Source organism: Aythya ferina (assembly GCF_964211825.1).
Source record: "Aythya ferina genome assembly, chromosome: 1".
NCBI lineage: Eukaryota > Metazoa > Chordata > Aves > Anseriformes > Anatidae > Aythya > Aythya ferina.
Window position 1 is genome coordinate 159,550,016 of NC_140296.1, and position 26,852 is coordinate 159,576,867.

Here is a 26,852-nt window from a genome sequence, read left to right on the forward strand (position 1 = left end):
GAAAGGACCCCCAAAAGCATCACTATGAATGATTCCTTTTTTATTTTAGACATTTTCTTTGCAAGAGCTCTTCTTGTAAACTGCACAGGACAGGGAGTTTCCCACTGTCAGCTCCTTGAATTTTTTGCTGAGTGGTCATAATTGGTAATTAGCTTAGTAACAAATGATGATTCAAGGTTTTGATTAATGCATAAAAAAGGATTAGAAGACATAGATCTGGAAAAACAGCTTTGTCAATGTTATAGAGCAGGTGCATCCCACAGTGAGCTTTATTTAGAGAAATATGGAAGAAGGCCCACAGTGCCTGCATATTTGAGGGTATCTTCAGAAACGAGAGGACTCACAGGGGGCAGGGGCAAGGAAAGGAGGGAAGGCAGCCCCCGTCCCAACCTACACCCAGGCATAAGAGGGTGTCTGTGGGCCAAGTGTTCCCCAGTCCCACTCTTTAGAGGTAAGGAGTTACTCATAACCAGATCAGATGTATTCCCATTCTCTTCTCAGAAGGGTTACAACTCTTTGAAAGAGTTTCTCCAAAATGGCACTGTCATTTCATACCTGCCCCCAGCTCTGGGGAAAGTCCCCATTTAGGGCTAAACTTCGTGGTTTAGCCAGCTTGCTGTGCTTGTAATGGTGTGAACAGCCTCGAGCACCATGGTCCTCTTTGGGGAGCTTCTTGTTTGGAATCGGTAACCTGGGGTTCCAGGAGCTGTAAGCATTGTAGCACCTCTTCACACCTCTCTCCACTCACCTGTGAAATAGGGCAGTGATTGTACTTTGTCCTTGCAAATTGCTTCGAATTTTCAAGAGGGGAAGTCTTACAACATCTAAGAGTGCATGGGAAGGTGTGAAGTGGGTGTGCCCCTGAGATGCAGGGACTGATTGCCCATTGCATGTTTGCCCATGTTTGCATTGCCAGCACAAGTACGTTCCAGTCCTCATTTCTCCTGTCTTAAAATTCATGGCTCTTTATTAAAACGTATTGTACTCTGCAGTTATATGCTGTGCTAGTTTTAGGAGTTCACAGCCCGGACAAGATGAGCTCAAAGCCAAAGGGAATCAGGAAGGGGTCAATAAGGTGGAAAATCAAGCAGCAGTGCAATGTATCCATGATGTGAGAGAGGGAGAGGGAAGGCTTCTCCAAGCCTCTGCTGGGGGATTCAGCAGGTCTGATGCCAGTTTGGGCAACTGTCTGAGCCAAGCGTGTTTTGTCTTGATGTTTTTACAGATATGGATGCAATTAAATTCCTGGCAGAAAGCAAGTACATTATTTGTGGATAGAGTTGAATACGGAAAACACAGAACCTGCAGGACTTCATTTAAAACTCATACTTGTGAACAGCTGCATTCACAGACTGCAGAGCTGAAAGAATAAGAGAAAGCTCATGGGACACCAGGCAAAAGCAGTATTAGACCCTGACAATCACCATAGGCTAGACACAGAGGCAAAGGGGGCTTTTTCCATCATATCCTACCTTGCCAAGTACCTTGCCTGGCCCTCCCAGCCCTGACCCACCTCCTGCTCGTGGCAAGGTGGTTAAAGGCAGCCACTGCTTGTGCTCCTCTCATGGGACAGAGGCAGGGAGCATTGCGTGGCTGCTGCTTGTGGTACCGGCAGGTACTTGCTGAGCCATGCTGGTACAGAAGCAAAGACACTTTAATGTGAAAAGGTGCTCTCCAGGCCAGAATTAAACCCAGCCACGCTAAACCTCTCAGAACAGCACTCCTGGCACTTTCCACATGTGGGGGCTAATGACCTCCAGCTGGGTGGGCAGGAGGACTCCCTGTCTGCAGCCCATCCCTGCTGGGTCAGCCTGGCCGGCAGCACTCCTTTAGCTATGTGGGAGTGCCAGAGAGCATCCTGACCAGCCCTGGCCCCAGACGGGCTGCCACCAGTGTCCAGGACCTTTTCCTCAGTGAGCCAAAGGTGCCAGGGTCCGCCCCAAAAGCAGCAAAGGAGATAGATCTCGCCAGGGTAATTACTGCCAGTAACAGGTTAAACGCACGAGAAGTGCTGAAGAAACCACCCAACATGGATCTTTGTTTTTTTTCCTCGCCAGCATTCCTCACCTTAAGCTACTTTCTCACAGCATGACTTCACCCCGTGCTTTCTCACTGCTGGCAAACCCTGACATGCTGCAAAAGCAGCAGCCCGTCTCCAGCGTGTTCCTCGGCTCGGCGCGACGGCGCGGGACAAGCCGGGACAGGGCGGTGGGGCAGCGCGCGGCCGTACACGTGCAGGGCTGCCCTTGCACCGGCGCGTGTGTGCGAGCGGGCAGCGCTGCAATTTACAGTCTGGGGCCGTCCGCCTTCATGCGGCAATTGTTCTGGCAGCGCAGCACAGCCATGGCAGCTCTGCCAGAAAGGAAATAGGACTCCAAATATGCCGAGTCCTGCGGGCCCGTGCGGTGCAGGGTGCTCGTCGTGCGAGGCTGGTGCAGTGCTGAGCCCGGGGGAGATGGCAAGGTAGGGCTGTGGCGGGGGCATGGTGCCAGGGGGTCCCGGGCACGGGGTGGGTGCAGACGACAAGCAATGGCAACGGAGACAGCAAGCGGCATGCGGAGCGAAGAACAAGATCTGCTCAATTCCATCAGTCAGCACTCTCTTCCAGAAGATGACCTATTGAACATTTCCAGGAATAGCTGTGCCAAGCCTGTCAACTGTTTCTTGGAAATACACTCAAGAAAAATGGCCTCCTTCCAGTAGGGATCTGCAGAAAGCCTGGACTGGATCAAGGGCTGCAGTTCGGTGCTGGGACGGATGGATGGTGCCTGCTCGGCTGCTTGCTCAGGAGCGGCGGCCCAGGGTGCTCAGGCCACCTTCTCTCCTCTTCTCCTTTTCTGAAAAGCCCTTCACGTCACCCACAAATAACAGGGAGGGAAGGGGTAATGTTTTGCAGGTTGACTCAACCCACGGGCGTGCTCATTCCTAGCTGTCAGTCTTCAGAATTAAGCCCGTGTGGCAACCAGCCATGCTACAAGTGCCATGCCAGCACACCTGGGCTGTCCTACAGGCCGTGGTGGTGCCAGCTGCACAGAGCAGCCCAGGCCCCGGTGATCACAGCTTGCTCCCAGCGTTTCGTTCTTGGTTTTCTCTTGTTGTTTCACTGCTGGTAGACATAGACAGCCTGAAGTCATTGCTCTGGTACCTAGGCCTCTCACCAGGCAGCAACAGCAGCTCCACAGAGCCAGGTGTAGGTGGTGGGCTGGGGTTGAAATATGCCTTGGGAAGGCCACCTTGCACCGGCATGGCTGCGGTGGCCCTGTCCCAGCCGGAAGGTCCCACTGGCTCGAATAAACCACGAGGGCCACAAGTCACTGGGTCACTGGTGACAGGGATACCTGCTCCAGCTCATCCCCTATGGCATGCGCCAAGGCCTGTTGCCCCACCATTGCCAACCCCAGCACTCTTCTGCCAGCTAGAGCCTGTAAAGTACAAACTGGAGACTCACACTGAGCCTCCAGTTATAAATTATATTTAAGTTATAAATTTAAGACAGTTCTCTCATATTTACATGTGCAAAGTGGTACCAGTGCAGTAGATGGCTTTTGGAAGTTGGGTGTCCAAGCCCTTCTTCATGTCTAACCGGTCACTTTCCACTATCCTCTGACATATGTCCAGGTGAACAAAAACCCATAGAACTAAATATTTCCCCACTGTCACAGGCCAAATGAAAATAGCCAGGCGCCACTCTGTTATGTGACAGAGATTGTAGAGCTGCCTTTTGGAGTTGTTCTGGATTGACTCCAGATCTGGATTTACATTGGGTCCTTCATGACGGGTTACAAATAAACCAAAGTAATGGGATCTGGCATGGCTTGGCAGATTTTTAATAGGATGCAGAGCCATTCATTTCTAGGTCATTAATTCAAACCAGCCCAGATCAGTAGTGGCCACATTTTGTTGCAGTCTAATAGCTGTATAATAACCTCTCTGAACAGAATTAGGGAGTCCATCACCACAATTTAAATTAATTATAATAACTTTAGTTGTCTGTCTCAGCAAAGAAACCCAGGGGTGAATACTGCCCAAAATGGGGGCTCCTTCAAGAGATGGGGGCAGAGAAGTGTGGTGGTAGGTCCTCCTGCAGCAGATGAGTGCAATGTTTGGTGCTGGTCTTCAGACACAAGGTGAAGCTCTCTGGTGTGCAGATAGACCACCTGAGCAGTATGCATCTCTGTGACTATTAAGAGCTGGGCTCCAGATGTAGGCTCCAGCTTAAGAAAGTCCCCACAGCCCCTAATTGACTGTTGGAAGTGTCAGATCACTCTATATTTGATTGCTTTCTTATATTCTTTCCCAAGCATCTGTTGCTGGCAACTCTCTGAGTCAGGATACCGGGCTGGCCGGGTCTGTGTTTGACCTAACAGAGCTTTTTTTATTTATTATATTCTTATATTCAGAAACCCTCAAAGGGAATATTAATGATATGCAGTGCACTTGCATAGGATCCATGCACATGGACACATTTATCCCTAAATTGACACATGCCCTTATATATGCTCACTCACATTCAGCAGTTGTCTGCATTTTAGTAATGGCCCAGTAATTAAAGAACCCTTTGAATGATTTATAATTCCTTTGTGAGGAAGGAAAGCTATATTGCTTTTTTCTCTTTTTGTGTCAAATCCAGTTAGCTGGCCACCATCTCATTTGAAAAATTAACTAAAATAAGCTTTCTGTTTTCCTGGGAGGAATATTTTCATGTTTCTTTCTGGGTGTGGTCAGAATTTCTGGCAGCACTTTGCTGAACTGAAGCGTGTGTCTGACTAATGCAGCAAACAGGCTAGTACACCATGCCATTATTCATTTCATACCATCAGATCACATCATTTGCAATTTGCTGTAGTGAGTCCAAAGAGCCCCAGAGTTTCATGCTAAGTCCACTTCACATGTAGATACTTTCAGTACAAGGCAGAGGAGACTGGGAAGAGAGGGAGGAATGCTATGAAAGTGATGTTTAAAATGCAGGTGGTGGAAAAAACAGCTTTGCCTGTGTCAGGGGTCTGTCAGAGAATTTATCTACAAGGACAACCTTTCATCCATGGGTTGTCTGCAGTAGTCATTTGTCAGAGCCGACAGTTTTCACTACTTTACGTCAGTAGCTATGTCGCTGTAATTATGGTTTTTGTTCATTTGTTTGTTTTTAAAATTTACTTAGTTTATTGTTCTTTTGAAAGAGAGGCTGATGCCCTTTCTTTACATAATAAAAAAACACAACTGTGAGCATCTCCAGGCCACCTTGCAAGTGTCCTTCTAGGCAGCTAACTGATGCACCAGTGCCTGCTACCAAGGGTTGCATTTAGCACTTGCTCTTCTAGTTTTCCCAGTAAGGAGGCTTTGCTGTAGGTAACAGTTTTCTCCATTTTATCTGAGTGGTCTCCAAGTCTTACCCCCACCCCTTGCCCTTTCTGTCACATGGTTGCTGGCTGTCCACTAGGGACTGGAACCCAACCTTGAGCTTTAACATGTGCAAGTGAAAATCAGAGAGCTGAAATGCAACGGAGGGGTGGGAGTTAGACCCTGGGCACCCTCTATTGAACACAGGGAGATTTCAGACATTCTTGTTTGCACTTTTTACCCACATATGGCTCCATTCTCATTACACTAATAATGGTGTTAATAGTCTTGTGGCATAGGGGACTGCAGTTTTGAAGGCCAGCTTTCCCAGAGAGGCAGAGACATTCTGAAGCTCTTTTAATTGCTGTATTCAAGCTGGACACAAAATAAAGCAGATCACTTGCAAGCAACTCAAACACTGAACACTCAAGCTATCATTGGAGTAGCATCTGCAGATATTGTTTGGATAATACAGAGGTTTACGCATGGCACTGTGAATTAGGATAGATTTTGGAAGGTATTAATCAGGAGCTTAGGGCGGTTTGGAAACCAGTTGTAGTTGCCAGGCTAAAAGTAAACAGCTAAAAACCTTAGTACCATATAATAGCAATAACATACCTATCAAAGTATGAATGCTGCAAGGTGTATAGACGGATCACAACTCCATTAAGACAGTCAACAACATGTCTGTGCCAGTGACAAAGAGAAATAAAGCTCTTCAGTGGACAAAAAGCTTAATGGATTTTGCAAAGCTAATGCAATTTATGGTGGAGGCTTCCATTCATATGCCAGTCATGAGTATGAAATTAAGCTATTACTGGAAGCTTTTCTGAGGAATCACAGCACAATTCCTTTGCAAAAGCATGATCAAAGTAGAAGACTGGTAGTTTAACCCAAGAATATACAAAGAGTTCTGTGCTAATTTTTTGGAAAAGTTTGCTAACGAATACTGCCCACAACCTCTTTCACGACCACCAAAGGAGGTGTAGACAGCTGTTGGGTGCACAGGGAGGAGGCTACATCCAGCCCTGGTATAGGTCCAAGCTGGGCAGAACCACAGCCCCACAGCAGGCATACTTAAGGGGTCTCTGAGTGGGGCAGAACAAGGCAGAGGGTAGCAGTGAGAGTCACACATGTGAGACCATGAGATATGACCACTTGGAGCAAGGATGAGGCTGGACTGTTGAAAATCAGCACTGGCAGCTGTACTTCCAACTTCTTTCACTAGCTGTTTCCTAAGGGTGCAGGAAGATCTGCCTTCTAGGACTCTCCGGGTTTTGATCTGGCTTAGATTTAAGCCAATGAGATTTTAAGTGGGAAGAGGCTCGAGACAACCCTTGGGCTCATTTCTGAAGCAACCAGCAAGAAAGCTAATTGTACTGACCTCAGTGACAGCATTGGTAATTTCTCTCATATTCTGTGAGAACTGCACTGACATCAGTGACTCATGTCCCATGGGTGATGAAACAGCCATCCTGGGAGAAAAACTTTTGGTCACCCCCAACAAATCTTGTCTTTCAGTCCTCCCTTCTGCCATCTGGTGATGTGACATTGCCAAATCCTCATGGGTGCCATGGGGCCATGCTATACACAGCCTAAAAGATGTGTAGGCGTATCTAGCTAGGTCAAGAGAAGGCAACCCACGAAGTGTAATACCCATGTCCCAACACTTTCTTTTGACTTAGTGACTGTACAACACATTACCCTTAGCATATTGATCAATCTCCATTTAGGGAAGATGCAATATGGATGTCTTCCATGTTTCCTGCCAGCTCTTGTGCAAAACAGCTATTGTGTGTCGCTCAAAAGATGGTGCATTTTATGTGGATGCAGGAATGCCCAGCTATCTCTATTATTTTGACATCCTCAACTGATATGTACTGTAGAGATGGACTGTATCATTATTATTTGTGCACAGTAGTGAAAATTGTTTCATTGTACAGATCTGCTGGGCTAGACAGTTTGATTTTTTCCAATCAGTTAAAAGAGAAGAATAATTCTTTTATTCTGCCTACACCCCTCAATGGAATTCAAACCTTTATCAGACTCTTCCCTGAAGAAAACCACAAGTGCCAGACTGCAAATTCTTTACAAATGAAACCAAGTTCTTTATTTCATTTATTTTTATGTCTGTCAGTGATATCTTTTGTAGTTGATTTCCTAAGGTAATTTTATTTGTGCAACTGTGCTGTACCTAGGTGTCTGTTGCCCCCCTTTTTACATATTTGACCAACCTGACTAATTTCTACAATACCTAATAGTGAGGTAGAAATCTCAAAGGTTCTGCAAGTCTTGTGATAACAGAGAGGGAAGAGACACAGATTCATGGCCTTTTGTGAGAGGAAAGCTTCTACGTGAGTGAAGCAATTATCTGATCTAACCTGCACAGCTCTATACAGCATGGTATGTGCTGCCCTCTGTCCAGCTACTAACAGAGGGATGTTGAAAGGAGTTGATACAGAGAATGGATAAGGGTGTGAGGGAAGCAAGGGATCTAGGAGATGTGGGAGGAATTCAAAGTCTTGTAGCAGGTGATAGTCTTGGGAGCTTGAAGCTGGGAGCTAGATCTGCTGTGGGCAAGGGGATGGAGGTGATGGAGGGACAGAGAACACAAATCTCCAAGGAAGCGGCAGGCCCTCCACCCTGCTGCGCCTGGCAACACGTGCCTCTAACATCCCTTACACTAACCTTCCAGTCCTGATCTCCTCCCTACCAAACAGCAACTGCCTGTAAGCACTGCTGTCATGTCAGAGGACTATCTATTCAACTCCTGTTAGCAGTTTGTTGTTTTCCAAGCACCCCTGCCTAGCAGCTATGGTTGTCAGCCAGTCATCTGCACACCCCATCCTGTAGACCACAGATGTAATTTTAAACTCTTCTTCACGCAGTAACATTCACGAATTCCTCTAGGTCCACGTGGCTGAAAGAGGTCCTCTTCGTGCACATTTGCAGTTCTTCCTTGTGTTACAGAAGGCACTTCTGTCTGCACCGCCGCGCCTTTCTGGGCCGTCATGGCTCTGTCTACGCCAGCTCATGCGAGCTGCCGTAGGGCTGCCCTCAAGACCAGGCTTGCCTGTGCTGCACGGTGCAAGCTGGCAAGAACAGCAGCAGGTGTGGCCAGCTCTCCTCCCCCAAGCACACCCGGTGCAGCCCCGCAGCGCTCGGGGCAGGCCCGTGCTGGCTGCCCGCAGGGTGCCCTGGAGACCAAGGGCAAGGCCCCAGCCCTGGACCCTGCAGGGAGCAGGCCCCAGCCTGGGAGCTGAGCCACCAGCAGCCCCTGCCCCCAGCGCCCCTTGCTGCTCCGCGCAAGGAATTGCCTTAATTAAAATCCCATAGTTTAGTCTGGTTGTCTGCTCCGTAAGTAGAAGCCACTTAATTCATGCACCCTAATCAAATAACAGTTGGGTCGAAGGTGCTGCTGGAACACGCTGGGCTCACGTAAGAGCCCAGAACTACAGAGTGAATGGCAACCTCATGTCTCTTTGTGTAATTAGGGCTTGTTTTCATCTTCTTTCTTTCTTTATTTTTCTTTCTTTCTTTCTTTCTTTCTTTCTTTCTTTCTTTCTTTCTTTCTTTCTTTCTTTCTTTTTTTGGTCAGCTTAAAGGGTAGTTTTGAAACTCAGTTGTCTTCCTAGAAAGTGTTGCAGAAGTGTGCTAATAATTTTTTGTTGTTGTTTTGTTTTTGAACAAGCTTGGCCTGAAACCAGTGAGATTTGAATGCTGTCAGTGAGAAGAAGTGCGTCAGACCTGAAGATCACTTGAATATTTGTCAGCACACGTCTGACAAGGATTGCGCCTGGAATGACAGCTCTGTCTCACAGAAGGCTTCAAGGATAAAATGCTGGGCAGTGGCTTCAAGCTTTTGCTGCAAGTTGCAGCACTCGGAGCTAGGTGAATGTAGCTGTCAACACCATGGGAGTGATGGAGGTGCAGTGCAAGGGCCATGTCTTGTACGACTGCAGGACACCTCATGCCAGCCTCCTGTCCCCTGCACGAGGCAGCTGGTGGCACAGGGAGCACACGTCCTGCCCGGCCCTGAGTAGGATGCAGGGCTCAGGGCTGGAGCAGGGGCTGCCCCCAGCCCCTCTGCCTACCTCCACCTCTCCTGCTGGACACAGAAGATGCTGCACTCAGGTCCTGAGCCTCCTAAGGCCATAGCTGTGAGCTTTTTGGAGGAAGGCGTTACCAGACAGAGTGATTTGTAAAATTATGTTATTGACAGTGGTGTGCATATGCTCACATTGTACCACAAATGGGCAAAGAAAATTTAGACATCCTGACTGAAAAATACGTTTTTTTTTTTTTTTTTTCCTTATTTCCATCCCTTGAGATTTTCATGTTTTGTAGCCCAAGAAGATGGCATCTTCCTGTTTCTGATTACTGACAGCCAGAATACCTGTCCTCCCCCTCTCCTATGCACAAGCCCCCCACATACAGGTTTCTCGTGTTTCTGTCTGCTATTGTTCACGCCACTTGAATTGCTGTATACTTATCCTCAAATTACAAAATCCATACCTTTACTCACTGAGACAGGTACCAAGCACAGTAAACAGCACAATGAATTCTTTATTTGTTTTGTTATTGATAAACAGAAATTAAAAGGAGACAGACAGAGACAACACATGAGGAAAAAGCAGTAACTGCTCCCTTACCAACCTAGACAGAAATGCAGGGCTGGTAGGAAGATTCTGCAAACTCCCTGCTCTGCTGACTCTTTCTGTCCTCTGTCCCAGGGCACACTGTAGGTTGCAGCAAATTTGCAAAGCCAGAACGCTCATCCTTTCCACTTTGCAGGCACCTGTATGGCTGATAATTTAGGATGGTGTTTATACATGACAGTGAAGATGTGAAGCTGCCATGCACAAGGGCTTTTTATGGCACTTACTGTCTGTTCTCACATGCACTTGGCAAAATGCCTGTCTGTGCTCCTCGTCACTGGGAAGAAAAGACAATAGTTTTGATGGCCCTGTCAAGCAAGAATCTGAACGTCTGTGTTCACATCTAGCTTTTGCAAGGGTATTAGGAAAGAAGGTAGTTTGTGAAAAAATAGCAAACAGGTGAGCCTGGTTGGCGGCCACAGGTGGCAGAGGGAAATCCACAGTGTTTCTGTGAAAACCATCAGGACACAAAGATGAGAGACCAGGAAATCTTAGAAAAGCAAAGTTCAGTGGTCTCCCCTGTGGCATGTCTTCACAGTCAGGTGCAAACAGATGCAAGCGAGTTCTTGATCAAAAGCTGTGCTGCCACGACAGTGTGCGGCTGCACTCCCGCCAGCTTTGCATGTTGTGGTCAGCGGTGTGCTGAGACAGGACTGATCCCCAGCTGGCTTGCACCCACAGCACTGGCAGAGGAGCCGGAGTCTGTCTGCACCTGCTCATCCGACACACTTAGGCTGGAACAGGCATGCAATCTAACACACGCTGGGCTTGCTAGTCCGTAGGTCTGTTCTCATGTTCCACCACTGCTTTTTATTTACCTTCCCCCCCAACTCTGCTTTCACCCTGACCACGTTGGTTTGAGTGTCGGCATGGCAGTAGCAAAGTGCCACCCCCAAGTTGTGCCCAGGGGGGTAGCAAGGGCTGAAAGAGAGACCCTTGAGGGACCGAGTGTCTTGATAAAAGCCCACCACTGACTGTCTTGTAGCTCAGTCCTGTGGGAGCTGTCTCCGGCCTTTTCTAAACAGTACCCCTAACCACAACCAAGTAAATAATCCATATTGATCAAAAGTAAAGAAATAGTGAGGATCACAAGCACTGCCTTGTGGGCTTCCTGATTTTTGAGGGAGCCCTGTGTTTGAGAGACGCAGTTGTCCCAAGCTCGCACGGCACGCAGCGAGCTGTGTCTCGGGGAAGGAGCTGGAACACATCAGGGGTAACTGCTCCAACAAGAATCCCCTATTCATTCCCAAAACCTGCTGGCTGTGCGGAGAACAGGAATGTTTTCTATTACACCCAACAATTATCCTCTCAGATAACACCATCAGTTATGCAAAACTGCAATAAAATTTTCCCTTTAGGAAGCTGGTAAAAACTGATGCTTTCACCAGGCAGGCTCCTCTGTTTGAAGCTGGCGCTCGCAAGGCAGAGTAGGCGCAGCCTGCAGTGGCAGCCTGCCCCCAGCCACAGAGCAGCCCTGCTGCCTCCTTCCCAGGGAAGCTGGGGTGGGCACGCTTTTCCTAAGCCCTGGGTGCAATCCTGCCCTTGTTGTGCCCAGCCCAGCGTGGTGGCTGGCAGCGGGAGCTCTGTCCCTCTGAGGAAGCCTGACCTTCTGGGGCTGCGATGGCACCAGTCCCACTGAGCCCACAGGGATGCTCAGGCTTCCACCACCCACTTAACAGCCAAATCGCCACTGCACACCACAGGTTGCAGTTTGTGAGTTCTCACCATTTGTCAGCGGGGCTGTTAGGGTTGCATGTGTTCTCCAGCGCACTGCAGCTCTGATTACCCTCTGGAGTAGGTCTGCATGCCAGAAGCACTAAGAGGCGCTTGATGCTGTAAACTTGCCATGTGTATTCATTCAGAGATCATCTTTACAGTCTATCCCCATCTTGTACAATATGATGAGAAGTATTTATCTGCCTCTGAATCCAGCTGCAGCCCTAAATCAGGATTATTACATTTTGAAGAGCGGCAAGGAGTGGTGTGGTCATATTTCTAGGACCTGACTCCACTGAAGCTGTCCTGCTCTTGGCTGAGATGGGGTTAATTTTCTTAATAGTGCCTGGTATGGTGCCATGTTTTAGATTTATGAGAAATATAATGCTGATAACACACCAGTGTTTTAGTCGTTGCAGAGCAGTGCTCGCACAGAGCCAAGACCGTTCCTGCTCCTCGCGCTGCCCTGCCAGTGAGGGGCTGGGAGGGGACACAGCCAGGACAGCTGGCCCAGGCTGACCAGAGGGGTGTCCCACACCGTGTGGTGTCATGCTCAGCAATAGATTGCCCATTAGCTCAGCCATTGCTCAGCAATAGACATGCCCATTGTGGGGCAGTGAGTAAATGGCTGCATGATGCTGAGCTGTCTGCTGGGTTAAACCACAGCACAAGTGCAGGGCTTGTTTGGAGGAACTCATCAGCTGCCATAAACCCATTTCCCAAAGCCCAGTCCCTAAAGCTCGGTTCCCCATGGTGTGCAGAGAAGGCAGGAGCCCCCACCAGTTAGCAGAGAGGTGCCAGCAAACAGGGTGGGGTGGTCCTCTCTGCATGGAGCCATGCCCCACACGTGCCATGGGGCACGCTGAGCATGGTTGCATGGCACCCAGTGTGTATTTGGGTGGCGTTTCACATGCCACAGTCCTGCTGGAGATGTGAAGATGTGAAAGGAGACTTTGTCCCTTCTCCCCACAGGCACATGCCCTTCTGGTGGGACCAGGAGTGGCACCAGACATGTCCCCAGGTGCACTCTGGGTGCTGGTATGCAGGCACAAAGCTTGTTCAGATCGGCTGGCATCGAGACTGCATCTGTTCCTGAAGATTTCATCTTTCTCATTCATACTGATTGTAAGCATTGCTCTGTTTTGGCAGCCCGATGAAGCAGATAGCCCTGATGGTGAACCTAACAATGTTTTCATTCCAAGAGGGCCAGATAAGGGGCAGCTGATGCCAAAGATGCATATAGAGTTTCACCATCCAGCAGAGATGCTAGGACGAACTGATTAGCATCACTTCAGTCCTGTTGGCTTTAAATGGAGGCAAGAACTGACCCCAGATAATCCTAGAGCCAAATCTTTAAAAGTAGGCAAGTGTCCAATGTGTTCTGAAATCTGTAAGAGGTAGGCATATAAATACCTTTAATTGTCATTGGTTCCAAAAGAGATTACACGAGATTCATTAAGAAACGCAGGCCTTCCTGATGTGATTACATCTCTCATGGTTTTGATTTCTCTTTCCTTACATATCTTTCTGTCAGTAAAAGCTTTTGCAGGGGCAGACCGTGGTTGTTATGCCTCAGTTCAGCTGGTCCAGCAGCCAAAACAGCCCATTTGTAGCACTCTGATACCCGTATCCAGTCGTTTTGATGAGTTTCCAGCTGAGTGAACACCTCTGCTCCTGAGATGCGGGCCTGCAGCTGGGGCCAGGGCACTCCTCCTGTCCAGACAGGGGGGACAAAAATTGAGAGGTCCCCAGCGAGCCCAGCAACCTGAAGGAGGGGGCACAGCAGCCTGCAAGGCAGCTCTGCAACGTGATGCAGATCAGGTACCCCTGGCTGACAGCTCGAACGCGGCCGTGCTGCTCCAGCTGAGGGCTGACACCAGGAGCTCATTCGTGGTCCCCAGGGCCCATTGTTGAGCGTGGCAGGGACAAAACTCGGTCTGTGCCTCAGCTCTTCTGGAGAAACGGGAAGGGGGGACAGCGGTGCCACTCGTTGTGCAGCAGCAGTGAAGTCACTTGGCAAGGCTGGAAGCCCTAAGGACATCCCAGGACAGGCGGTGTCCTGCAGGGCATCAGGCAGCGATCCCCTCCAGCAGCATCTGCTGGCCCTCACCTGGGTGGCCAGGGCCGTCTTCTCTGCCGCTGCTGCCCCTCTGCTGAGGCTGCGAGCTCTGCCAGGGGGGTTGCAATAGTCTGGGAGAGTCTTTTGTGTACGAAATCACATTGAGAGCACTCCTTTCAATCGGATAAAGGAACCTTGGGATACAGAATTATGTTTGCCATTAGTTGTTTGGACACTTTTTGATCCCGAGTTATTTGATCACGTGCGCTCTTCCCAGTCCTCTGCTGTGTGGCATTCACTGTTTTATCCCTTTGTGCTGATGCCCAGCCTTGTGCAGTGAGTGCTGCGCTGATATGAATTAAGTTCTGGTGGGGCAGCAAGCTTCCTTGATGGTAAAATTAATGGCCACATTAGGGAGCAAATCTGAAACAACTGCACATAATAGAATTATTTTGGATTAGTGCTGGTGTAACTGGCAGCAGATATCAAAATGCTTCTGGTATCGTATCTCAAAGTTACAGAGCTTAGCTATTTTCTTTGATCACAAAGAACAGGGTATGAAAAACAATATGCAATATTTTTAGCATTCAGAGCATGAGTACACTGGAGGGTACTGTCATTTTGAAATTAGTTTTTCTTGTATAAAAACTTTGTAGAATTTCTATATTCACATTTTTATGATTCATGGTCTCAAGAAAATGCAAATAAAAGCAGGCAACAGAAATTTGGCTCCTCAGACAGTTTTCTACTTCTGTGAGTGTTTGTGTGTCTGTAGGAGAGAAGGGATATGTGAGTGCACATTTTTCTGCTCACAGTTATATTTCATTTATATTCATTTGGAGAAAACATTTCTTTTTTCAAATGCAGTGAAGTGCACAAATCAGGTTTTGTTAAAAGCAGCTGTGGATAAACGGTTCAGTTTTTGGAAGATGGAGAAATTAACTGTGCTTTTCAAAATGTATGATAATAAGGTTTTAATAATCTCTGGTTTGTGCACGATGGAAAGGTTACAAACACTCAGCTGTGTCTGCCTGCAGTGCTATGAGAAAATGAAAATTAATACTATTTAGCATTTACTTGAAAATGCATTTCACAAAATCAGATGGATGTAACAAAGACTGGAAAGACTGACTGCAAAGCCTGAGCCTGTTTCGAAGGCTGTCTTTTAACTCCTGCAGGAAACACCAGAGGAGTCGTTAATGTTTTAATTGCTGGAAGAAAGCTGGAGAAAAATCTGCTGAGAAGTATCCAAAGTGGGTTTTGTTATATTTTAATTGAAGCAAGGCACGTGTCAAGCACGTTTGGCTCAGGATTTCCTTTGCAGGAGAGGTCCCACCAATGCTTGCACCTGAGGAAGGTGATGGGGGATTAGTTCTCCAGTGCTTTTTGCAGGCTGGGATATGGGGCTGTGGGCAATGCCTCGCTCTAACGGGGAGCAGCCTGATTGCCTTAAATCACCACATCTGGGGGAGAAGGGAGCAAATGGCACATTACATGGAAAATTTCAGTGCCTATTGTAGCAAAGAGGCAGTGACATGGCCACTGTCGCTGGGTGCATCAGGCAGTGCTGGGACATCAAATTTTGGGGCGCCTTGCTCACTCCAGCCCTGCGTGCTGCCAGGGCATCCCCCTCACCCCCAGAGCGGCTCAGTGCAGAGGCACGAGCTGGCCCATGTGTCCGGGGGAAAGGCTTATGAGCTTTGCAAGACTCAAAGAAGGTGTCAGGTTTATAGTTGTGAAATCTTTCCAGTGAACTAAGGAAGTTTCCTAAACACTGGAATAATCCCTCATTTCCTCTCTGGTCCTTGGGAACTGATACTTTTTCTCCTTCGCTCTGCTTGGAATTGCCCTCCTATTAGATAGATCAGCTCTGCTGGAGACTGCTGCAAGCCCTGCTCTGCTCCTTTACGTGCCAGCAAATTATGTACCTCTCACTGCACGTCAGACGTGCGCATCAGGAAGTTGGAATTGCAAAGCAGAAGTTGGGAACAATTGCATCTTTATTTGTTTCTCAAGACGTCGCCCGGTGTCTGCAGGAAAACACGGTCCTGAAGCTGTGTGCACAGCTCCCTTCCCAGTTCCCGTGTCAGCCACTGCGAGCCGCATGGCCCCTGTGTGCCATTCCCTGTCTGTGTGCCATCTACTTGAACAATTCGCTGTTCTTGTGTGTTTAGGTTACAAATAAATAACAGCCTTTAGCCTGAAAACCAAGCCATGCCCAAGTACAGGCTTCTGCACTTAAAAGCTTCTGTTTTTTTTCCAGGGCTGCAGCATATTAGATTTTTAATCCCTTGAGTAGATTGAAGGCTCTCTGCAGAATCTGGAAGAGAAGAAGCTAATGCCATATGTCATGGCCCATGTTAAATCAAAGAGAAATACGGATATACTACTCCAAACTTAATTCCAGCTCCTGTTAAATCAGAATGGCCCCACTGTGTGATTACTAATACTTGATGATATTTGAGCATGGCACTTCAGCATATCTTCTCCGTGTCAGCTGCTACAGCTATAACACTCACGCAGTTTCTGAACAATGGTGATTGGGTGTGATTTGGCAGTTCGAACCTCAGGAAGCCCTGTATTTCCCCATGACACAATATTATCTAATATACTGGCTATCTCAGATTGCATCAGCTCTGAGAGCTAGCGTAAGGGTTATGATTTAAGGCAAATAATAAAATCCACTTATTGCTTATTAGACATGAAGCAGTCACATTTCTGGCATTCCACCTCCCCGGTCCTAAGCCGTCTCTCCTGAAGCAGAGGGAAGGCACGGTTTAGATTTCAGGCTCCTTGCTGGAGTTTTTGGAGGAGCACTTTATGGAGGCAGTGGGGAGGGGGCTGGCCAGGGACCCTGTGGCTGAGCATCAGGGGCTGGGGCGGGAGAGGTGGATGTCGGGTGGCTCACGGCTGGTGGGCTTGCATGCCTGCAGAAAGCATCCTCTGGGATGTGCCATTCTGGGCACAACGTAGCTGCCAGGGCTGGCACAGACAGCAAATGGAGGCTTTGTGGCCTGAAAGGCACCGCCGCTTGTGGTAGATAGCCCATTCTGGGGACAGACACAGTCGGTGGTGCCTTTCTACCCTTAGTAATTGAATTACAGTTGTTATTTACTGTGGAAAGCTTTTAGGCATGTTCTAGGTATTAGAAATTAATTGTGGGCTTTAAAATCCCATCTCTGAAGCTATTTCTTTCTCATTGCTCACTTTTGTTCCTGAATTCTCAGAGAACTCTTTCCATTTCATTTCCCCCCATTTCATCACCTTTTATGTACCTGTTACACAAAGCCAAATTATTCCTGTGAATTTGGCATTCGTTTTTTTTCTTACATTTAGAAAGCATCAGAGAGTGAGACACCCACCCCACTAACACCCCCTTGCATGTGCGTGCTGCTATGGGTCGAATTCTGCTTTCATTTACGCTGACATAAGCGGTGTTGTTTTATGACATCTAGTCACAGTACTCTCTATTTACATCAGATGCTAGGTCTGCTATCCCCGGTACTCCCTGATGATGTCAAAGAAAGAGCTTTTTGAAGGATAAGTTAATTTCTAAAAAATAAAAAGTACTTTGAAATTTGAATTTGAATTAAAGAATATTTTATGTGTGTAACAGCACTTTACCTTGATCTCCTTCTATATCTGACACTCACAGTGCTCCTGTGTTATCTGCCAGTGCTGCTCTTGCCTGTTACCATGATCTTCCCCCAGCGACACAAACTGCTCAGGATCTGATTTTTAGGTTCAACCCGTCAGATTGCCATTCGCAATGCCACACACAGTGTACATTTAAAGTGCCATAAAAGGGATTAATAATGCCTGAATCTGCAGAGCAGAGCATAGAGAGAGAAAGGACAGGAAAGCAAAATATAATTCTCTCTCTTGAAATTTAAGCAGCACAAGATTAATTCTCCAGCTCTTGCGAAAAGTATCATGGGATCTTTAAAGACCACAGACAAACCAGGCCAAGGTCTTTAAGTCCCTTCAAGAATAATGCTCCCTTCACACCGTATAAACCAAATAAAATAACCACCGGGGGAAAGCCTCCCAACAATTTAAACAGCTGTGCAACGCGTAACCTGACGCCGGGAGGGTTTATGTGTCCATGCACCCGGTGCATCCTCCTGATTAGTGGTGAGCCTTGTGCAAGATGTTCCTGCCAAGGACAGATGGACAAGTGTCGCCGACAGCGCATAATGGACAATGCATGGCTGCCGGGCCACGCTGGTGGCAGCTGAGCAGGAGAAGGGACCGCCACGTTACGGCAGCCGACTGAACAGATGTTAGAGGCTGCCCGGGCTGCTGCAGATGCATTTAATGAGATTAACTCCCCAAATGAGAACGCTTCAAAAGAAGTGTATGAATAGTCGCCTGTATTCTCCCCTTAACGAGGCAGATCATCTGCTCTGGTCTGAAACAGAGGCACATCAGCGCTGGCAGCTTTAGCACCACAGGCAGCAGTAAGCTTTTTCTCTGAAGGACTCTTTGTTGGCCAAGTGAGAAGCTGTAAGTGGAGCTGTTTGTCCTTCCTCACCCCTCTGGACAGGGGCTGGACCCCACCACAGAGGTCTTCATACCCTTTGCAGGGGTCTCCTCCTGCCCAGCGTGCACCCAGGGCTGGGAGGGAAATTACTGGTGGTGGGCGATGCAGACACAACTTGGTAGGTGTTACTGACAAATTGCCAACCTGAGCAAAACCCAGACATGTGCAACCTTTGAAGAGAAAGGGAAAGCTTGTAACATCATCATGAGCGCAGAGAAAAACTGCATTGCCATGTTGATAGTAACATCAAGGCTCAGCTACGTGTCTCCAGATGAAAGGAAGGACAGTGAGTGCCAAACGAAATGACAGCAGCAGGAGGGAAACAGCAGTGGTGGTGGAGCTCAGCAGCCTGCTCATGGCTTGGACAGCTGGCACCAGCCCTGGAGACACAGATTCTCAGATATAAGTATTGGGTCTTGGCATAGCTAGGCCAGGAACTTGCACATCAGAGGGAAAGCTATTCTTGATTCAGTATTAACACACAAGAGCTAATTTAAAGAAAATGACAGTAGCTGAACATTAAATAATTAGAGACAACCATATAATTAGACTCACAAAGGGAAAATAAAATATCAGAACGTTACATGGCTCTGGTACACATTAAAAAATGAACAGGTTAGTTTAAAAGGCTTTAAAATTAAAATTAAAATTAAATCCCTAGAAAGTCACCTAATCAAATCACCATTATATAGTGTCAGAAGATATGCATGGAGTTGAATAAAAGGGAACCAGACAGGGGCAGAGGAATGCCAAGTGGCAAGATTTAAGAGGTAATTTGAGCCAGTCCTTCAGCATTTGGAAATCTGACCCTACTGAGGGCAATAAACAGGATTATAAAATATGGTAGGTGATAAATTAGCAGGAAATCAGAAGGATCAACATAGATTTCAAAGGAATATAGCCAAAAAAAAAAAAAAAAAGTGAATATGAAAAGATGTTTTCATAAGTCTATCAGAAGTAGTAGATGGAAGAGAAACTTCACGGGGCTGTGAGAGCACTTGGGGGCTGAAGGAAGCAACTAAAGGAAAGCAAGGGCACTTTCAGAACTAAGGTTATCTTTTAGTGGAAGTCTTTACCACTGAAGATGTTGGTCCTGTTCTTAAGGATGGGATAAAGCTGCTGAGGAAATACCACAACCATGTATGTTGCCACATTTAGATTGTATATCTCAGACTGGGAAGGTGCTCTAGTCCTGAAGGAGGCTGATGGGCTGAAGGAAAGAAAGCTTTTTGTCTGCCTGAGCTTGCCACTTCAAGTGGCAATCTTACCTGGTAATTTATCCCCACATGAACAAAAAACTGGTGATGATCATTAACTGTTGCATCTGTACCTCAGAACAGGTTGAAACTATCATTGAAACAAGAGCAATAAGACATCTGGAAGCAGAATAAGCTGTCTGGATTTCTACAGAGATTTAGTCAGGTCTTACCCAGCAGCTAAATAATGAAGAAGTAAGAGAGCATTGTCCTGAGCCAAACATCATGCAGGAGGCAGAAATCAATGGGTGGGACTAAACGTTTATTTTCACAATGACAAAATGGGGAAATGCAGAAGATCCTGTCCTGGAGCCTGTGTTATTTGCTATGTTTATCAATGATTCTGAAATCAGGGAGAGCTGTAAGGTAATAACATTATGGGCAATTCAAAGAAGGAAGTAGTGAAAGATTAGTTAAATACATGTTGTTCTTGACAGATGTTTTTTGGATCTTGACAGATCCATTTTTCAAGAGCTCCAGTGATGGTGATTTCCCTGCCTCCCTTTGGCAGTGTGCTCCAGTGCTGCAGTCCTTATCATCACAGAAATTTTCCTGATGAGTAACCTGTCTTCTTTGCTGTGATGTCTGGCATTACTCTTTATCCAACCCCCAGCAGACACTGAGAAGGTTTTATTCCTTTCCTATGACTTATCTGTTGCATATTTAAGGGATTATTTTTATGTTTAGTCACTGACTCATGTTTAAGGACTCATCATGAGAATGTACTCATCATCTCTCACCAGAGTCTCCTCCACAATAAGCCAAATTCCTCCAAACCTCCTCATTGCAGCCCCTGGAGGACAAATCTTTCTGGAATCACTGTGACCAAAATGGGACATATTCTCCCATTTAACCTTACTGACACCACACAGAACAAAAGAATCACATCATATTTCATGGACAGCTTATTTTTATGCATTGTATAAACCTCTTGACTATTTTGTATCTGAACTGTTGAGTCGTAATGAATTTGCAGACTACTAGACCCCCCAAGCTGCATTACCTTGTATTAATTGGTCATTCCTCTTCTGTGTTTCTGGAGTTTGATATTCCTTGTTAATTATTAACACTTTTCAAGTATCCTTTTTCAGTTGCACCCTATTTCTTCCAAGGCATTTCTTCAGTTTGTCAAGACCATTCTACATTCCCATCTTGTCCTCTGTCATCGTTGATGCTTCTCCCACATTAGTCACTCATATAATTAAAGAGCATATGTCTGCTCTCTCACGCAAGGAACTGTTAAAAATCCAGAATAGTTCTGAACACAGTACCGACACTGCTGAACCTCAGCAGATACTTTCTGCTGTCTTGAGAATGAGCTTTTGATCACTACTCTCTGAGAGCAAGTGTTTGACGAGCTAAGGTACTTTCCAATGTTTATCCATTTTTTTCTATGCTTATTTATCAAAATATCATGCAAGGCATGGTGAAAGCATTAATAAAGTAAAGGTATGTGCCATCAACTTCGTTTTCCCAGTCAACAAGACCTGTTGGCCTGCAACAGAGATTAAACTATATTAGTGTGACATGACAGGTCCACGTTAGGTGTCATTCATCTGCTTGTTATCTTCCAGATTTTTCTATGAAATGAAGACCAGCTGATTGCCTTGTAGTTCCCCAGTTCCTTGACAAAGATGAGTACTATGAAGATCTGTTTTAAGGCTCATGATTTATCCACAATTGCTTCTGATGCTCCATTCTAGCATTCCTCCTAACTGGGATAGCTCATGCTTTTGACCTTAGTGTAACATTCAGGGACTCTTCACTGTCCCTCGGTCTTTTCTCTCTTACAATTTTTTTCTGTGTTGCTTACCTGCTAGATATCTGAGTATTTTGAGGACTTCTTTCTGAAAGTTCATTCTCTTTATTCTGATGTTCTGTCTTCCTGCTTTTTCTAAGAGTCATATTGTGCTCACACTTGTACAGTTCACCTTCATTTCTGCATCCTTACATAAAACCAGACGTAGAAGACCCTCTCTTCTAGTTTCTTTCTCCACTCTCTGCACTAACAATGTTGCTCACAACATATCCCCAGATCTTGTGGCCCATCTCTATCCTGTTATTTTTCTTTTCTAGCCAACGACTGTGTAGGAGTTCTCTTTAATACCAGGTTTTATGTTTTGGGTGGTTCTATTAGTTGCTGAGAAAACATTGCATTCATCTGATCTTCCTGCTATTGCAAAAGCCCACTGTGCTCATGCCTGTGTAAATCTTCTCCTTTTGTATTTACTCCGCGACTTTATAGCTGTGAAAGTACAAGGGAGATCGGGATTGTTTATGTTAGGTAGAAGATGTGGGTAGTTCTTTCTCTCTTCTAATAATAGGTCACTGACACGTAAAAGACAAGAAATTTGAGACAGATAAATGGAGGCATTTTTTTCCACAGACTTATCATTAGACCATTCATTGCCATGGGAACTCTTTTTAACTGAGATGTAAAATTCAAAAAGCCACATGGGGCATGGATGTGGAAATGTACATTTCCAGATAGCATATATACTGAAAACAGTGTCAAAGAAAGAGGTTAAATCTTCTCCAAAACTCATGGTAGACTGTGACAGCAAGTTGCTAGGGTGACTCAAGACATGGAAGTGGCTTTCCCTCCCAAGGTGACCATTTGCCATGAAAGCTAACAAAGCTTTCTGAGCCTCAAATCGACTCTGGCACATGTGCAATGTTTCTGACTGCTAGTGACTACCAGGCCAATGCAGTCTGTCTGTTCCTCCCAACCTGAGCACAGCTGCATTCACTTCTTCACCCACTTACAGCTCTTACACCTTCCCCCGAAGCATCTGCTGCCAGAATTTATGGAGGACCTGACAAAGTTTGCAGACTGGATCAGAGCAGGGGCTGCTTTCCTGTTCCTAAACTTCAATTACTTTTTGGCAGCAGTTTTGAAGCTTTTTTACTCACAGTCCCACTTCCTGTGTCACTTCAGCTTGCCCTTCCAGACGTGTGAGCCCTTCTGCAGAAACTGCTGCTTTATGGTATCATGTGCTCCCCACATTCCCTTCTTCCACATCTCTGCTGCACTCACACCCCACCCTCTCTCTGTTCCCTTCCTCCATTCCTCTCCTCTACCCTTGCTCCTGAACCTCTGCTGTGTAGATGCTGCCATGCTTCCTCCATTTCTGCTTGCCTGAGGAATCCCATTTTCCCCTAAAATTCACTATCCTGGTACTGCCCTCAGGTTATCATACATTATTGGCTTATCATGTAAGGAGCAATGGAGTAGTAAAGAGAAGTCCAAGGTTGATTAAAAGAGACTTCAGGACCTTGGGATGATTGGTTTAAGGATCAGGAGCACAGGTATTGTTTTCCTCTATCCTACCAGTAGCAGGGAATAGCATTGGAAGAAACAGGCAGAGCGAGCTGATCGATACGTGGCTCTGAGACTGGTGCCACCAGCAGAATTTTGGTTTTCTTTGATCGTGGGATAACCTAGACAAGACCAGGCCTGCTGGTGTCTGACAGGATGCACCTTGGTCAGAGTGGGAAGAGGGTTTTTGTACATGAGTTATCAGGGCTGATTGAAAGAGCTTTAAACTAGACTTGAAGGGGGTAACCTTGTCATAAAAGGGGGTAGATTTGAAGGAGGTAACCTTGTCACCTAGCTGGCCAAGAGAAACCAGTAGATGTGATCTCGTTGGATTTTAGGTAAGTTTTTGATACTCTCTCTCTCAAAAAAAAAAAAAAAAAACAACTTCAGGACAAAATGTCCATCATACAACTAGATAAATACATAAGAAGAGAAGGTGAAGAACTGGCTAATGGATCAAGCTGAAAGGGTGAAAGGGTTGTAGCAAATGGGGTTATATCTGTCTAGCAGCCAGTCACTAGTGGGGTTCCCCAGGGTTCCCTTTTCAGGCCAGTTCTCTTCAATGTTTTCAGAAATGATTTGGCTGCAGGACTTGAATGAATATTAAGTTTGCAGACAATAATAAATGAGGAGGAGATCTTGACTCCCTTGAGGGCAGAGAGGCCTTGAGGAGAGATCTTTACAAATTAGAGGGCTGCGTGATCACCAACTACATGAAGTTTAAGAAGAGCAAGTGCTGGATTCTGCACCTGGGATAGGGCAACCCTGGCTATATGTACAGAGCACGGGATGGGAGGCTGGAGAGCAGTCCCATGGAAAGGGGGCTGGAGATTTTGGTTGACAGCAAGTTGACCGTGAGCCAACAATGTGCCCTGGAAGCCAACAGAGCCAACTGTACTGTGGGATGCATCATGCCCAGCACTGACAGCTGGTTGAGGGAAGGGATTGTCCTGCTCTGTGCTGCGCGGCCTCACCTCGAGCACTGTTTGCAGTTTTGGGCGCCACAGTATAAGGGCGGAAAATTATTAGAGAGTATCCAAATGAAGGCTACAAAGATGGTGATAAGTCTAGAAGGCAAGATGTGTGAGGAGCGAATGAGGTCCCTTGGTTTGCTCAGCCCAGAGCAGAGCAGGCTGAGGGGAGGCCTCATGGCGGCCTGCAGCTCCCTCACGAGGGGAGCGGAGGGGCAGGCGCTGAGCTCTGCTCTCTGGGGACAGCGACAGGACCCGAGGGAACGGCATGGAGCTGGGACAGGGGAGGGTCAGGCTGGGGGTTAGGGAAAGGGTCTGCACCCAGAGGGTGGTCGGGCACTGGGACAGGCTTCTCCTTGCAGTGGTCACATCACTGAGCCTGCCGGAGTTGAAGGGTTTGGATAATGCTCACAGACAAATGGTTTAAGATTTAGGTAGTCCTGTGTGAAGCCAGGAGTTGGACTCGACGATCCTTGTGGGGCCCTTCCAATTTGGGATATTCTATGATTCTTTGGAAGCTGGGATTTTCCTAGCTTGTTTTGTTGGAGAAAATTTCAGGGAATGAAGAAAAAAGGAAGGGGCACGGACAGTTAAACTTCATCGTTTATTGGGCTTGCACTGTAGAGCAAGGAGCCCATAAAACATATACAAAAGAGTAGTAAAAAATGAATGGCTACAGCTGCCCAAAGGAAACTTTAATAAATTTGAAAGTGAATGATAAATTGTCAAGCTTCCGAATAAAGATGTTAAGGTAGGTTTGTTCTCAGTTGGCTCTTCATCTTTTTTACCACACATAGTGCATGATTCATATATGCAGGAGTGAGTCTAGGTGCAAGTGGATGCCTCCCAAGTGGGTAGCGTCTGAGTGCCACTGTGGGCAGCGCTGGCCATGTGGGCAGGAGTGGTGCCTATAAAGCCCCTTGTCTCTACCTCCTCTCTAGGTTCACCTCTGCATAGACTAACAGGTGTTGTTTTGTTTTCTTTTTCAGGGAAAGGTAGGAATGGGATTGTTTAGAAAATAGCTCAGAGAAAGGAAGCTTGCTGTATATTACAAAATAGTTTTGCTGGCTCTGTTCTTGAAGGAGAGATTTTTCCTGATTTAGAAAATACCTTCTAATGGCAACAAAGACAAATCTCTCAGAAAATTGCTGGAAAAAATGTGTAAAATGAGGGTGATTAATTTCCCAAGTAATTTTCTAGATTTGTCTTCATTGTCATTAAAGGTGTTTCTAAGAAAGAGTCTGATTAATTTCCAAAGTTGACTGCCCTTGTTTAGACAGAATATTATGTTTGCCATGTTTCCACTCTGGTGATTTACATTTTTTCACTTTGGATATAGTCCAGAAGGATTTACAGCTTGAGAAAGGATCTTCCATCTTCCTAGGAAGTTAAATTATTGGCACTGCTTCAGCTTTTGTGAATAAAGGAGATTAACATCATATTGACGTATAAGGTTGAACGAACCACAAAACAGATGTTTGGATAGTCAACTGAACATTGAACCCAATGGAAAAATTCCATTTTGATCAGTTTGAGGTAGGCCTATTTGTCTTGTGGCTCTGAGTAAGATACTAAAATCTGGACTATATAAAAGAAACGCACATTAAATAAATAAATAAATAAATCTGGAGAAACACAAATGTTTCAGGCTTCTTATTTTATGATTTTTAAATTACAATAATCTCCAGTATACATGGACAAGCCCAAGTGGAAGATATTAACATTAGTTATTCTAATAATAATTACAAATTTTCAGATGATAGTCACCTCCTAATCACAGTTGATCCCGATCTGAAGTACTCCTGGTCCAATGATGTTACCTTTCTGGTGACTTATTACAGAGGTTGCTCTGGGAGTGAAGGTGGAAGACCAATAGGAACACTGTGGAGAGGTTTTAATTGCTGAATGTTTGCTTCATCCCCAAAGAGCACTGTGAGAGGTCTCTGCTAAAGCTGTGAAAGAGGACCAGGTTTCACCACAACCTGTTTTTACCAATCACACGCACAACAAGCCATAGTGCAGGCCTGGACTGCTCATCATCTCAGCACAGGGATGCCTTCAAGTCGTTACAGTGAAGCAGCATAATTAGCTGCTGCTGTGGATGTGGTTTCCCTTTGTGCTGTATTGGCTTTTTCAGACAGCTATTCTAATACTTACCATTTTTACAGTATATGGCAACTTTCCATCCTTTCCATGCTAGTCTTTTTACCAAGAGGTAGCAATGAAAATCTAATTGGCTTTCTCTTACCTGAAAGGGGATTACAGTACTGACTTTTTTATCTCAGCTATGGGGCAAAGGGGAAAGGACAACCCCTCTACACTGTTATTAAGGATTTTGTTGTAAGCACACTTGTTATTGCTCATGTTCTCTAACATAAGGAATTCATTTACTGGGCCAGCAAGAGCAGCACTGAGGCAAACAGACCTGTAGTGTCTACTGATCCTCACATGCTGTAAATGTCAGATGTTTGGGTCCAGTCCTTTCTCAGAGCCTGCGCAGGGATGGCAAGGATGCCACTACATCCTACACATGCCACTCTTTCAGCCAGATTTGGTCAGGTAAGTGGTGAGAAACATTGAACCAACAAGTGTTTGTTTTGTTTAACAAGGATTTTTAGAATATGCTCTACTGTGAATATCCGAGTGTCTCTGATTACATCATGGGCAGATTGTGTGTGCTGTAGGAAGCCTGGAGGTGAATCTGACCTTTAATCATTACTAAACTAGGCAACGGAAAAACCCTAATATAAGACTCTTAAAAGGAGCAAGAGAAGCGTTGGTTGTTGTTGTTGTTGTTTGTTTTTGGTTTTGTCTGTAATTTGACTTGACAGTATTTGTATAAGCAGAGGAAACGTATGATACAAGTTGCAATTTTCTACTAAGATTGTCAGTGTTAGCACCCCCATAAAAAGAAATGGTGCCTTTGAAGTACCTTAATAGGTTGAGGTACGTATTTAGACAAGGAATGTGGATTGCAAGATGGGGAGATGGTC

At 46.1% G+C, this 26,852-nt stretch overlaps 1 long non-coding RNA gene across 1 annotated transcript; it reads left to right on the plus strand.

The window, feature by feature from the left end:
- The first annotated feature begins 2,365 nt into the window (after nt 1–2,365).
- On the plus strand, nt 2,366–9,635 carry LOC311429635. Its single transcript, XR_014688311.1, has 2 exons — nt 2,366–2,463; nt 9,029–9,635. It is a non-coding gene; the product is annotated as an uncharacterized lncRNA (long non-coding RNA).
- Nucleotides 9,636–26,852: the final 17,217 nt, after the last annotated feature.